Source organism: Elaeis guineensis, chromosome 10 (genome assembly GCF_000442705.2).
Source record: "Elaeis guineensis isolate ETL-2024a chromosome 10, EG11, whole genome shotgun sequence".
Taxonomy (NCBI): domain Eukaryota; kingdom Viridiplantae; phylum Streptophyta; class Magnoliopsida; order Arecales; family Arecaceae; genus Elaeis; species Elaeis guineensis.
In genome coordinates, this window is record NC_026002.2 from 26,860,068 (window position 1) to 26,873,923 (window position 13,856).

General features: G+C 35.8%; 1 pseudogene; it reads left to right on the forward strand.

Annotated features, from left to right (window-relative positions):
• Positions 1-13,856, forward strand: part of LOC109506766 (phytyl ester synthase 1, chloroplastic-like) — a 48,353-nt pseudogene that overhangs the window by 14,835 nt on the left and 19,662 nt on the right.

A 13,856-nucleotide genomic window follows, 5' to 3' on the forward strand; every position in this document is an offset into this window, starting at 1 on the left:
CTCAGAGCTTTATGAAGGAGATAGATTCCAATTCGTATGGGATCTATCTTCGAGAGAAGGCAGGTAGAGTAAGTGTTCACTTACTTTCTCTTATCTGGAGAGCTCTAAAAAGTTAGATTTTATAGATGAAGGTTGGTACCTGTCGTCTTCAAGAACGCACACCATTTATCAGGGAGCAGAGATCAGGGGGACATGCTTCAGCTGTTAGGGAATAACGGCTTCGTATGTTCTAGAGTTTGTTGAGATTATTGATCTTACTGAGTCGAGGATGAAATGGAGCAGTGGGACGGCTGACTTCTTGTCGTCTAGTGAGTAGAAGACTCTGAAACTCTTCCAGCACGATTGCAAAAAATCAGATGGTAGAGGCTGGGTGGTCACTTCTTCGCCTCCTATCGAAGACATGCGTTGGGCTGCTATTGGGTTGCCAGCGCCACGGTGGATAGGTCATCTTTGGGTGTATCACCCGACACCAGCGTTCCCACCGAGATGTAAAGCCTTGGATATAAGGTTATTTCTTATGATATATAACTCTAGTTATTTCAAAAAGTTGTTTATTATAAAGATAAACTGAGAGATGTTCAGAATAGTAGGGCCATCTTCATAAATAAACAATGCTTATGTGTGAACAAAATCTCCCAACCTCAACCCTTCGACTCATACTGAATCATATACAGGAATTCATTGATAGGAAAGAGAAACATCACACAATATCCAACTTCATGAAATAGGAAGCTAAAGAGATTAGAAAGTGTTAGAAAAAAGATTATGATTATCCTTGTAAATTGTGTCTAGTGAAGTCACATTTCTTTGTATGTGTGCTTAGTAAACTTACAAAGCAACAAACAGTATGCGAATGCATGACACTCCTATTGTTGTGATAAATGGGATAGGTCACCTAGCCTAGAAAAATTTTAAAGCTGGGAAAATAAGCATCAATAATAGCAAAAGGTGCTCTAATGCAAAGAAGAGGGCAACACTTAGGAGTAAGGACTTGAGTCCCAGCAAAATATCTCGTGGGACACTAGGATGGGGTACTATCATGGGTGTCAAGATAGGACCATCTCGCTTTTGTCCCAGCATCCTAATCGGCACCTCTTGGGACATCCTCTATTCAAATGTGACATCTCTTGTCCCAAATGTCAGGATGGTGGGACAATGCATCTCGTTCTTTGGGAATACCGGGACAACCCTATCATAGGGAATTTAAAACCTTGCTTGGGAGTAGTTAGAACCTCAATATAGTCATCCAATAAGGAAACGAAACAACAAATAGCTGCAATGACAGCCTCCATGGATCTATCACTGCTTGTCCTATACAAATTTGTAAATGTAGACCTAGGAACATTACATTGTTGGCAGAGTCGTAGAGAGAAGATGTATTTATTTCTATACAAATTTAAAACCATGCTCTTAATACTGTGCAATTATTTCTTTTATTATTTATAACAGTTTAGGGCCACATTAGTATTATCCAACAATATATCGCTCTATGGAATTTGTTAGCCTATTTCGCAAGTGCACGAAATCGCTCAAGTAATATAATGATAAATAAGAGATCGTTTCCACGAGGACTGAGTTTAATTACCAAAAATGAATGCTAATTTTACTAATATCTAAACGATCGAAACTGAATGATAATGGAAAATAAAATTAACTCTAAAGAACTCAATGAAAGCTGAATCAAAATTCGATTGATAAAGCACTAGGGTATATCTGATTTCACTTGGACTAATTATCAATTTCAGCTATTCTGATTAATAATCCAAATTTAATTATTAATGCAAGGATAAATAACCCTAAATTATTTAATAATCTCTCCCGAGTCTTATTAAATATACTAATTAAAACCTATAATCTATCTTCCAATAGTAAAATAGATTTCAATTAGTTCAACAAGCACAGTGATTATTTCCAAGATCCCACAGGTCAAATCTTCTGCTCCCGCTCCAATTATTATTCCTATGATGTTTGTTATTAACTCCAATTTATAATCTTCCTTCCCAGTACCAATTATAAATCGAAATCAATCAAGTACCAAAGATAATAATACTTAAAAATATTAAGCGCAAATAACAAACAATTGCATTAACAAAGAAAATTAATACAAGATTCTGGAATTGAAATTAAATCCAAGCTACATCAGGTACCCTAGCTAGAAATTTAGCTTTTGATCATATCAAAATCAAACTCAAGTTTACTTGAATAAAACTTCAAAATCATTCTAACAATGAGTTCTAAAAAATAAATTCAAAGTAAACAAGAGAAAGAATTAAAAACTCTGAAGAAATTGCAGAGCTGAATGAACCCTCTCTTCAAATCTTCCAGATACTCCAAACTCTCCTTGCTTGATTTCTAGCTTTCAAAGATGATTCTCCTTCTTCTCCTGCTGGTATTTTAGGATCCTTAAATAGGGCTAGGGCTAGGGTTAAGGTGGTATTTTTTCCATGATTTTATTCTATATATCATTCTTTTTATTTGGTATAGAATCTCTCCTCCTTTGGATAGGCTTTAAGCAACCACCAGCCATCTACTCCTTATGCTGCCCAAATTTTTTGATTTTATTATGATTTCCATAGTAAAAGAAGGAAAGGAGGCATGGTTAATTAGAGGAGAAATATTTTTTCCTTTCTGGATCCACAAAATCTGCAAAATAAAGTAAAGTTTCGGCTGCCCAAATCAAGTTTTTCAAGAATTGGTTCTAATTCTTTCTCAGTTTGCTCCTCATGCAGAATTAGTTTGGACTCTGATTTTTTTTCATTTAATTCTTTCCAAGATAGCTCTTTGCCACCCAAAATTGGTTGCCATATCAGATCTTTGTGCCAAGAAACACTAAGAAGAATCTGGGTGTATCGGGTGTTTCTTGTTGTGTCCAACATTGTTACCAACTTTAACCTACTGTAGCCACCTCATTTGGAATCCAAATTCAATTTTGTAAATTATGTTCCTTTCTTGCTTCTCTCAAAATTCTGTAGGATCTAATCTTGCTCAATTTGGAGTCCTGTAGCTTACCTTTTAGGGGTCCTCACATCAAAATATCCAGAATTTAGATTGGTTGACTAGATAGGAGAGATTAACTGCTTGATTTATTTCCTGCACCTCTAGTTTCTTTTCTGACTGATGATGCCAAAAAGGATAAGGTGTGGGGTCCATTGATATCTTGATTTGGTTATTCTGCTTTGAGATGGACTCTGATTTTGATGCAAGACCTGATGACTCCGGATGACAAACCCTGCTGAATCGGACTCAACCAATTTCACTTAATTTGACCTTTAAAACATGGTGAAGCCCAATTAGGTGTGACTTGGCTCAATTACCTACAATTGACATAAAACATATCAGGTTCTTATATTTATTTAGTTAATTATTATACCAATTTCATCAAAATCATTAAAAACTAATAATAATAATTACTATAAAAATACAATACATCAAATACCTCCAAACTTAAGTTTTTGGTTGTCCCCAAGCAAAAGAAAAATCCAAATCAAAAATAGAGAATCTAAAAAAAATTAATGCTAAAAACTTTATTTAACATTAATATACTCAAAATCCATCTAGACACAAAGGAGTAATACCCAAATGCCATGGCTTAACCACCTCAACCCAAAATCGAAAGGCAAACCCACAAGCTAACTATTCCAAACTCATTCATACTCAAACAAAATTACGCACAATCAATAGCTACCCTGCTTCCTTTAGGTTTTAATAAAATAATTCGGTTCAAACATCCAATCCTGAATGCAAAATCCTATCAGCCCATCTCCAATAGTGCAAACAACGTACTCAAGAGATCAATAGGACTTTTTCGGGTTAAAAAAAAAATGGAAAGCAAGCAACAAGAATGATGGTTATGGTCACATAAGTGAAAATAAATCAACCACAATAAATCAGAGCATACTCAATTACTTATACTTTACATCCCTTCCTTTATTTGTTTTATTTTATATTTTTAGAACAGCCTATACACTTTGGCACTCTTCCTTAAGTCATCATTTGCCTTTTTACGCGAATATCGATATTGGTGATGAAGGCACTCGGTTACTCAGCAAGTCATATACTCAAAGTGCTTTGCATACTCATAATTCAAGTCACTGTTTGACGTAAAAGCAAACATGGGGCTCATGAATGCTCCTAGTTACTAGGCAACTTGAAACAGCGGAGTAGATTGTGCTTTTTTTTTTTTTTGAATGGAAGAAAAACTAAAAATTCAGTATGCTCTAACCATTATAATCAATTTATTCTAAAAAAATATGAACAGTAGATATGAGATAGGATGAAAAGAAAATACAAGGGGTCAAAAAGGATATGCCAAAGGAATGCCTATATCATTTCTTCCAAGTAAATTATCTACATTTTATTGCAACAAAGCTCACAAATAGGATTGGCGAAGCAAAGTAACTATCTCCTATACGAGATTTTATTTAAGTATTTACAAGTTTAAAACAGTCAATCCCTGAATTTGACTTCCAAATTTAAAGCTAAGATAGCCAAACAATAACATAAAAGTAAAATTGTCCCCCTCTATATCTTTACAAGTGATCAATAAATCAACATTCCAATTTTTTTTTTAATTTTATTAAAAAATACATACAAAGATGCAAACATAATGACAATCCTATATTATTAATACGAAATGCTCATGCAAATGCACCCCCAAATCTGAATTGGACATTGTGCTCCATGACAAGATCATCATCACAATACATATTATAGCAAGACATTCTTAAAGGTTAGGGGTACTCCCTTTTGTAGCGTGCCTATGCGTTTGTGCGAGTTTGCAACTCGTCCTCAATCATGTCATCTCTCTTGTCTTCTTTAATGTGCCTACAAAAAGTGAACAACGTCCATTCAAATCTTGAAAATATAGTGAGGATTAAAATTGACTCAAAAAATAAAAAAAAATAAAAATTTTTTTGCTTGGGTTGCCTCCCAAGAAGCGCTAGTTTATAGTCGTTAGCTTGACTATCCCAATGCATTATGTCAGTGCTATGGAGGTTTTTGGTTGCTCAAATCCTTCATCTATGTATTCCTTCAATCTTTGCCCATTGACCTTGAAGGTCCTATCACCACTTTTCAGCTCAACAGCTCCATGTGAAAAAATTTGTATAATCTCAAATGGACCTGACCACCTAGACCGGAGCTTGCCTGGAAATAACTTTAGGTGAGAGTTATACAGCAACACCTTTTGTCCTGTTTGGAATTCACGCCTCACAATATGTTTGTCATGCCATCGTTTCGTTCTCTCCTTGTAAATTCTTACATTTTCATATGCATGGAGGCGGAACTCATCAAGTTCATTAAACTGTAATAACCTTTTCTCCCCAGCAGCTTTCATATTGAAATTTAGCAACCTAGTTGCCCAGTAAGCTCGATGCTGTAGCTCCACAGGTAAATGGCATGCTTTTCCATAAACTAGACGATATGGGGACATCCCAATTGGCGTTTTGAATGCTGTTCTATATGCCCATAACGCATCATCTAATTTTAGGGACCAGTCCTTTCTTGATGAGTTGACAGTAGTCTCCAATATTCTTTTAATTTCACGGTTGGAGATCTCTACTTGTCCACTTGTTTGAGAATGATATGGTGTTCCTACACGATGAGTAACACCGTATTTTGTCAATAGAGAATCCAAATAACGATTACAAAAATGCTTACCTCCATCCGTGATGATAGCTCTTGGAATACCAAAGTGTGTGAATATGTATTTCTTTAAGAACTTGAGCACACTCTTGGCATCATTAGAAGAAAGTGCTACTGCCTCAATCCATTTGGATACATAATCCACCACCACCAGGATGTATTGATTTGAATGAGAAGGTGGAAAAGGCCCTATAAAATCTAATCCCCACACATCGAACAGTTCTACTTCAAGGATATTGGTTAGTGGCATTTCCTGTCTAAAAAAAATATTTCCAGTTCTTTGACATCGGTCACAAGAAGAAACAAAAGTAATAGCATCTTTAAATAGGTTAGGTCAATAAAAACCACACTGTAATACTTTAGCAGCTGTTTTGTTGGGTCCAAAATAGCCTCCACACTCTAATGAATGGCAGTGTTTTAAAATATTTTTAATTTCATCATCAGGCACACATTTCCTAATAAGCTGATCTGGACAATACTTATATAAATATGGATCCTCCCAAAAATAATATTTTGCATCATGTAAAAATTTTTTTTTTGCTGGTAATTAAATTCTGAAGGAATAATATCACATGCCTTAAAATTAACAATATCAGCATACCAGAGTGTACTAGATGTGAGTAATGCAAATAATTTCTCATCAGAGAATGACTCATTAATGGGTACCTCAATGTTCTCAATTTCTTTACTTAACTCTAACCAAGACAAGTGATCTGCTACAAGATTTTCTGCTCCTTTCTTGTCCCTAATCTCCAAGTCAAATTTCTGCAATAAGAGCACCCAACGAATTAGTCTCGATTTCGCATCCTTCTTTTTAAGTAAATATTTAATTGCTGAGTGATCAGTATAAACTATTATTTTTACTCCTATAAGATATGGCTTAAATTTATCAAAAGCAAAAACAATGGCGAGCAACTCTTTCTCTGTGGTGGCATAGTTCAACTGTGCATTATTCAGTGTTCGACTCGCATAGTACACCACATGAAGTCTATTCTCCTTTCTTTGTCCCAAGACTGCTCCTATAGCATAGTCGCTTGCATCACACATGAGTTCAAATGGTAGATTCCAGTCAGATGCAGTGATGATAGGAGCTGAGATTAATTCTCTCTTTAACCTGTTAAAAGCAATCAAACACTCATCAGTAATTTTAAAAGGTGCATCCTTGATCAATAAATTACAAAGAGGTTTGGTAATTTTAGAGAAGTCTTTTATAAATCTTCTATAGAAGCCAGCATGCCCTAAGAAACTCCTCACTCCTTTAACAGATGTTGGTGGTGGTAATCTCTCAATGACCTCCACCTTTGCTTTGTCTACTTCTATCCCTCTAGATGAAATCTTATGGCCTAAAACTACTCCTTCCTACACCATAAAATGACATTTCTCCCAGTTCAACACAAGATTAGTTTCTTCACAATGCTGTAGAACTTGGGAGAGGTTAGTCAAACACATATCAAAAGAAGGATCAAAAATTGAAAAATCATCCATAAAGATTTCAATGAATTTTTCAACCATATCAGAGAATATAGACATCATACATCTTTGAAAAGTTGCAGGTGCATTACATAACCCAAATGACATTCTCCTATATGCAAATATTCCATATGGACAAGTAAATGTAGTTTTTTCTTGATCCTCAGGTACAATAGGAATTTGAAAATATCCTGAATAACTATCTAAAAAATAGTAGAAGGGATATCCGGACAATCTCTCAAGCATTTGGTCAATAAAAGGCAAAGAAAAATGGTCCTTTCGTGTGGCTTTGTTTAACTTTCTATAATCAATACACACACGCCAACCAGTGACTGTTCTAGTGGGTATTAGCTCATTTTTATTATTTGTAATAATAGTCATCCCTCCTTTCTTAGGAACTACTTGAACAGGACTCACCCAACTACTATCAGAAATAGGGTAGATAATTCCTGCATCAAGTAATTTCATTACTTCAGCTCTAACTACTTCCTTCATATTAGGATTTAACCTACGTTGATGCTCAATTGAAGGTTTATAGTTTTCTTCCATTAAAATTTTATGCATGCATATACTGGGACTAATTTCCTTAATATCATCAATAGACTAGCCTAGTGCTTTCTTATGCTTTTTCAACACATGCAATAATTTTTTTTCTTATTCAGTAGACAAATGAGCAGATATAATGACAGAAAAAATAGATGAGTCTCCCAAGAATGCATATCTTAAGTGAGAAGGGAGCTGCTTAAGCTCAAGCTTGGGGTTTGGCTTAGCCTCTACTGAATCCTGTATTTTCTCATCATTTAATACATCAACATGCTGTTTATTTTTAACACCATCAATCAAGTCATATTCAGAATTATCAATTCTTTCACTAACAAATTTATTAATCACATCTAATCTAAAACATTCATCATTCTCAAGAGGATATTTAGAAGAATTAAGCACGTTAAAAATTACCTCTTCTTGTCCTACTCTTAAAGTGAGCTTACCCTCATGGACATCTATAAGTGCCTTGCCAGTTGCAAGGAATGAACGCCCCAATATGAAAGGAACCTCTCTATCTTCTTCCATATCTAAGACAATGAAATCCACTGGGAAGATAAATTTGTCCACCTTGACTAATACATCCTCCACTATGCCTTTAGGATATGTCAACGATTGATCAGCTAGTTGTAATGAGACACTGGTCGGTTTCACATCCCCTAGTCCAAGCTTCCTGAAAACAGATAAAGGCATTAAGTTAATGCTAGCACCTAAATCGCACAATGCTTTAGTGAATTCGATATTGCCAATATTGCATGGAATTGTAAAACTCCCTGGATCCTTTAATTTTGATGGCAACTTGTTCTGAATGATTGCACTGCACTCTTCGGTGAGCATGACTGTCTCATGGTCCTCTAGCCTTCTCTTTTTGGAAAGGATGTCCTTCAAGAATTTGGCATAGCTAGGCATATGAGCTAATGCCTCCGCAAATGAAATATTTATGTGTAGTTTCTTGAAGACCTCCAAAAACTTCAGAAAGTTCTTGTCATCCTTACTTTGCTTGAGCCTTTGAGGAAAAGGAACTGGTGGATTGTAGGGCTTTACTGGCTCTTCCTTTTTCTCTTTTAGCTTCTCTTTGACCATAGTCTCTTCTTGAGTTTGTTCCTTTACTTGTTCTTTAATAGGCTCTTTCCCTTGTTGTTCTCCTAGTTGTTTTCCACTCCTCAAGGTAATTGTCTTCACATGCTCCTTCGGATTCGTTTTAGTATTGCTAGGCAATGACCCTTGAGTTCTGTTAGCTACCATGTTGGCCAACTGTCCCATTTGTATTTTCAAGTTTTTAATGGCAGCTTGCTGGTTTTGAAAGTTTGCCTTAGTTTCACCCATGAAATCAGTAGTGGCCTTGGTGAGAGTTGCAACCAATTCTTCCAGGTTAGACTTCTTTTCTTGCTGTGGAAAATCAGGTGGTCCTCTATTCTGATAATTCTGTTGTTGCTATTGATTTTCCCAGGAAAAATTTGGATGGTTCTTCCAGGCAGGCGTGTAGGTGTTTGAGTATGGATTGTTCTGTTGCCTTCCTTGGTTTGCCACATATTGCACTTGTTCTTGTACTGGAGGCATGAATGAGCTGTCAATCGGGCAATCTCGAGTAGCATGTTGCCCAGTACACATCTCACAGGTCTGCACACAAGTATTGACAGCATTAATAGACAAATGATCTAATTTTTTGAAAAGAGTGTCTACCTTTGCATTGAGTGCAGTAATAGCGTCTATCTCATGAACCCCTGCAGGTCTCCTCGCCATGTTTCTCTCATTGGGCCATTGGTAATTGTTGTTGGCCATTTCCTCCAAAAGATCATAGGCCTCATCAAGCGACTTCCCCATCAATGAACCTCCAGCAGCAGCATCAATATTAATTCTGGTATGGTTGTTCAGCCCATTGTAGAAGGTTTGCACAACCAACCATTTAGGCAGCCCATGGTGTGGACACCTCCTAAGCAGATCCTTAAACCTTTCTCAGGCTTCATATAAGGTCTCCATGTCAAATTGCACGAAGGTTTGGATGTCAGTCCTCAACTTGGCAGTCTTAGCAGGTGGAAAGAATTTTGCCAAAAATTTTTGTGCTAAGTCATTCCAAGTGGTGATCGAGTCAGCAGGAAGAGACTGTAACCATGCTTTAGCCTTGTCTCTAAGTGAAAACGGGAACAATCTTAACCGAATTGCATCATCTGACACTCCATTATGCTTAAGGGTATCACATATCTCCAAGAAGTTTGCAATGTGTGCATTAGGGTCATCATTGGGCAATCCTCCAAACTGAACTGCTGTCTGGATCATTTGGATCAAAGCAGGCTTGATCTCAAAGTTGTTTGCTTGCACAGGTGGTCTTGTGATGCTAGATGAAACTCCATTCACGGTAGGCATGGCATAATCCCGCAGTGCCCTGGGGTTTGCCTCTCTAGCAACCTCATTATTCCCTACTAGGATTACTTCTCTCCTTGGATCTTTAGCCATTTCTGGATCTATTTTTGCCTCAGATTTCTTCCCTTCTCTGACTGCTTTAATGTTTTGTTTACAAGTGCATTCAATTTCTTGACTTGAAATGGGATTTGATTCAATTCTCACCAGTCGACCCGATTCTCTTTTCCAAGTTGTAATTTTGAAAAATTATTATCCCTTTTTTTTTTTTTTAAGAGAAGAGAGAAGAGGAAGGAGAGAGAAAAGAGTTCTAGAGATGAGTCCTAAGGAATCCTAAATCTAGAGATGAAAGAGAAGAGTGTTTTAATTAGGTTTAAATTTTAATGACAAACAAGTTAGCACAAAATAAACTTTCTATCCTAGGGTTAACCTAGATCTAGACAGCTCCTAACTGTTCCAAGATCGCCTTCAAGCACTCCAAGCCCAAAACTGACTAACTGTCTCGGTCAGGTAAGTGTAAGATGTGGGAGGTCCCCTGCTTGTTGCTTTCCTTAGACACCAACTGAGTTGGCCAGGTCAGACAACGGAACCAATTGAAAACCACCTTCTTAAACCACTTGCCTTAGACACCGAGCAATTAATCAATTCGAACCCGGTCTAACTTTAAGGCTTTCTTGTCCTATTGAGCTCGAATATCCTAGGGCCAATGTTTAATTGATTTTAGATTAAGGTCTAGGTTATGCAGGATGAAGGATGTGGTTTTTGGGCTAAGGAAGGGTGATCAAATCCCCACCTTATCTGATTAATGGGTTAAGTGCCCTTAAAGTTAATTATGGAGATGCAATGCAAAGAAACAAGATGTCCAATCAAGTTTGATATTTTTTTTTTAATATTTTTGGTTATACTATATTAGTTAAGCATTATGAAATGTCAGTGATTTTTTTTTTAAATATCTAAGAAATAAAATATCTAGATTACTAGTAAAATCAACTATTCTTGATATTAAAGCACCAATCCCCGGCAACGGCGCCAAAAATTTGTTAGCCTATTTCGCAAGTGCACGAAATCGCTCAAGTAATATAATGATAAATAAGAGATCGTTTCCACGAGGACTGAGTTTAATTACCAAAAATGAATGCTAATTTTACTAATATCTAAACGATCGAAACTGAATGATAATGAAATATAAAATTAACTCTAAAGAACTCAATGAAAGCTGAATCAAAATTTGATTGATAAAGCACTAGGGTATATCTGATTTCACTTGGACCAATTATCAATTCCAGCTATTCCGAATAATAATCTAAATTTAATTATTAATGCAAGGATAAATAATCCTAAATTATTTAATAATCTCTCCCGAGTCTTATTAAATATACTAATTAAAACCTATAATCTATCTTCCAATAGTAAAATAGATTTCAATTAGTTCAACAAGCACAGTGATTATTTTCAAGATCCCACAGGTCAAATCTTCTGCTCCCGCTCCAATTATTATTCCTATGATGTTTGTTATTAACTCTAATTTATAATCTTCCTTCCCAGTACCAATTATAAATCAAAATCAATCAAGTACCAAAGATAATAATACTTAAAAGCATTAAGCAAAAATAATAAATAATTGCATTAACAAAGAAAATTAATACAAGATTCTGGAATTGAAATTAAATTCAAGCTACATCAGGTACCCTAGCTAGAAATTTAGCTTTTCATCATATCAAAATCAAACTCAAGTTTACTTGAATAAAACTCTAAAATCATCCTAACAATGAGTTCTAAAAAATAAATTCAAAGTAAACAAGAGAAAGAATTAAAAACTCTGAAGGAATTGCAGAGCCGAATGAACCCTCTCTTCAAATCTTCCAGATACTCCAAACTCTCCTTGCTTGATTTCTAGCTTTCAAAGATGATTCTCCTTCTCCTCCTACTGGTGTTTTAGGATCCTTAAATAGGGCTAGGGCTAGGGTTAAGGTGGTATTTTTCTCATGATTTTATTTTATATATCATTCTTTTTATTTGGTATAGAATCTCTCCTCCTTTGGATAGGCTTTAAGCAACCACCAGCCATCTACTCCTTATGCTGCCCAAATTTTCTGATTTTATTATGATTTCCATAGTAAAAGAAGGAAAGGAGGCATGGTTAATTAGAGGAAAAAAATTTCTTCCTTTCTGGATCCACAAAATCTGCAAAACAAAGTAAGGTTTCGGCTGCCCAAATCAAGTTTTCCAAGAATTGGTTCCAATTCTTTCTCAGTTTGCTCCTCATGCAGAATTAGTTTGGACTCTGATTTTCTTCCATTTAATTCTTTTCAAGATAGCTCTTTGCCACCCAAAATTGGTTGCCATATCAGATCTTTGTGCCAAGAAACACTAAGAAGAATCTGGGTGTATCGGGTGTTTCTTGTTGTGTCCAACATTGTTACCAACTTCAACCTACTGTAGCCACCTTATTTGGAATCCAAATTCAATTCTGTAAATTATGTTCCTTTCTTGCTTCTCTCAAAATTCTGTAGGATCTAATCTTGCTCAATTTGGAGTCCTGTAGCTTGCCTTTTAGGGGTCCTCACACCAAAATATCCAAAATTTAGATTGGTTGACTAGATGGGAGAGATTAACTGCTTGATTTATTTTCTGCACCTCTAGTTTCTTTTCTGGCTGATGATGCCAAAAAGGATAAGGTGTGGGGTCTATTGATATCTTGATTTGGTTATTCTGCTTTGAGATGGACTCTGATTTTGATGCAAGACCTGATGACTCCGGATGACAAATCCTGCTGAATCGGACTCAACCAATTTCACTTAATTTGACCTTTAAAACATGGTTAAGCCCAATTAGGTGTGACTTGGCTCAATTACCTGCAATTGACATAAAACATATCAGGTTCTTATATTTATTTAGTTAATTATTATACCAATTTCATCAAAATCATTAAAAACTAATAATAATAATTACTATAAAAATGCAATACATCAGAATTTATTCATTTTAGTTCAAAGACTTAATTATGCACATAAGTCCTGCTACCAGGCTTCTTTTTTTTTTGAATTTTAGTGGATATATAGACTGTATAAGTTTTTTTTTTTTCTTGAATAAAATAAATACCATGAACTCTCATGCTTATAGGTTGGACAGTTAGTAAATATTCCAATTGTGGAATTACCATTCAATGATAAAGCAAGGTGGAGGGGTTGAATTTTAGAATATTTTTTGCATGAAGGAGGGACTTTTCCGGCCTTTCTAATTTTGTTATAGGATTTGATCCTTATGCATACAACTCCAATCACGAAGAAGTTAAAAGGAGAAGAAACAATGAATGGCATGCTAGTCCACCATAGCTATTTAGGGACCATGAGATACCCATCTAGAAGCCCTGAAGCTTGTCTCTCTACCTATCTCTTACCCCTTAGTCTCTCTTCCCTTGTCTCATGAAAGTCCCATTTAGACCCAAGGTTGCTAGAGTGGGCTGATCTCCTCTCTGCATATGTAACTAGAAACACATACACCCCCAAAAGAAAGGCAAAAACCAAAGAAATACCATATTGGTACTTCACAGAGTGCAGAAGAGAAAAAAAGGGACAGAGGGAAGAAAAGGATAGAAAGGGAACCAATTGTGGAGTACTATTGATTCTCAAAGGACTTCAATGGGTACATATTTTCAATTCAGTTATATAAAGGTCTTCTGCATCTTCTTGCTCTCATATCTATTCGGCTGGTTGTTAATCTGCTCTTATATGCTTGCTTATATGTATTGAGTGGTGATCAACTGAAAGAAAAGCCTTTGTAGTCATTTCCTTTGTGCTTGCTCTCTTGAGCCCGTTGTGTCCATTAGAATTTACGTATTT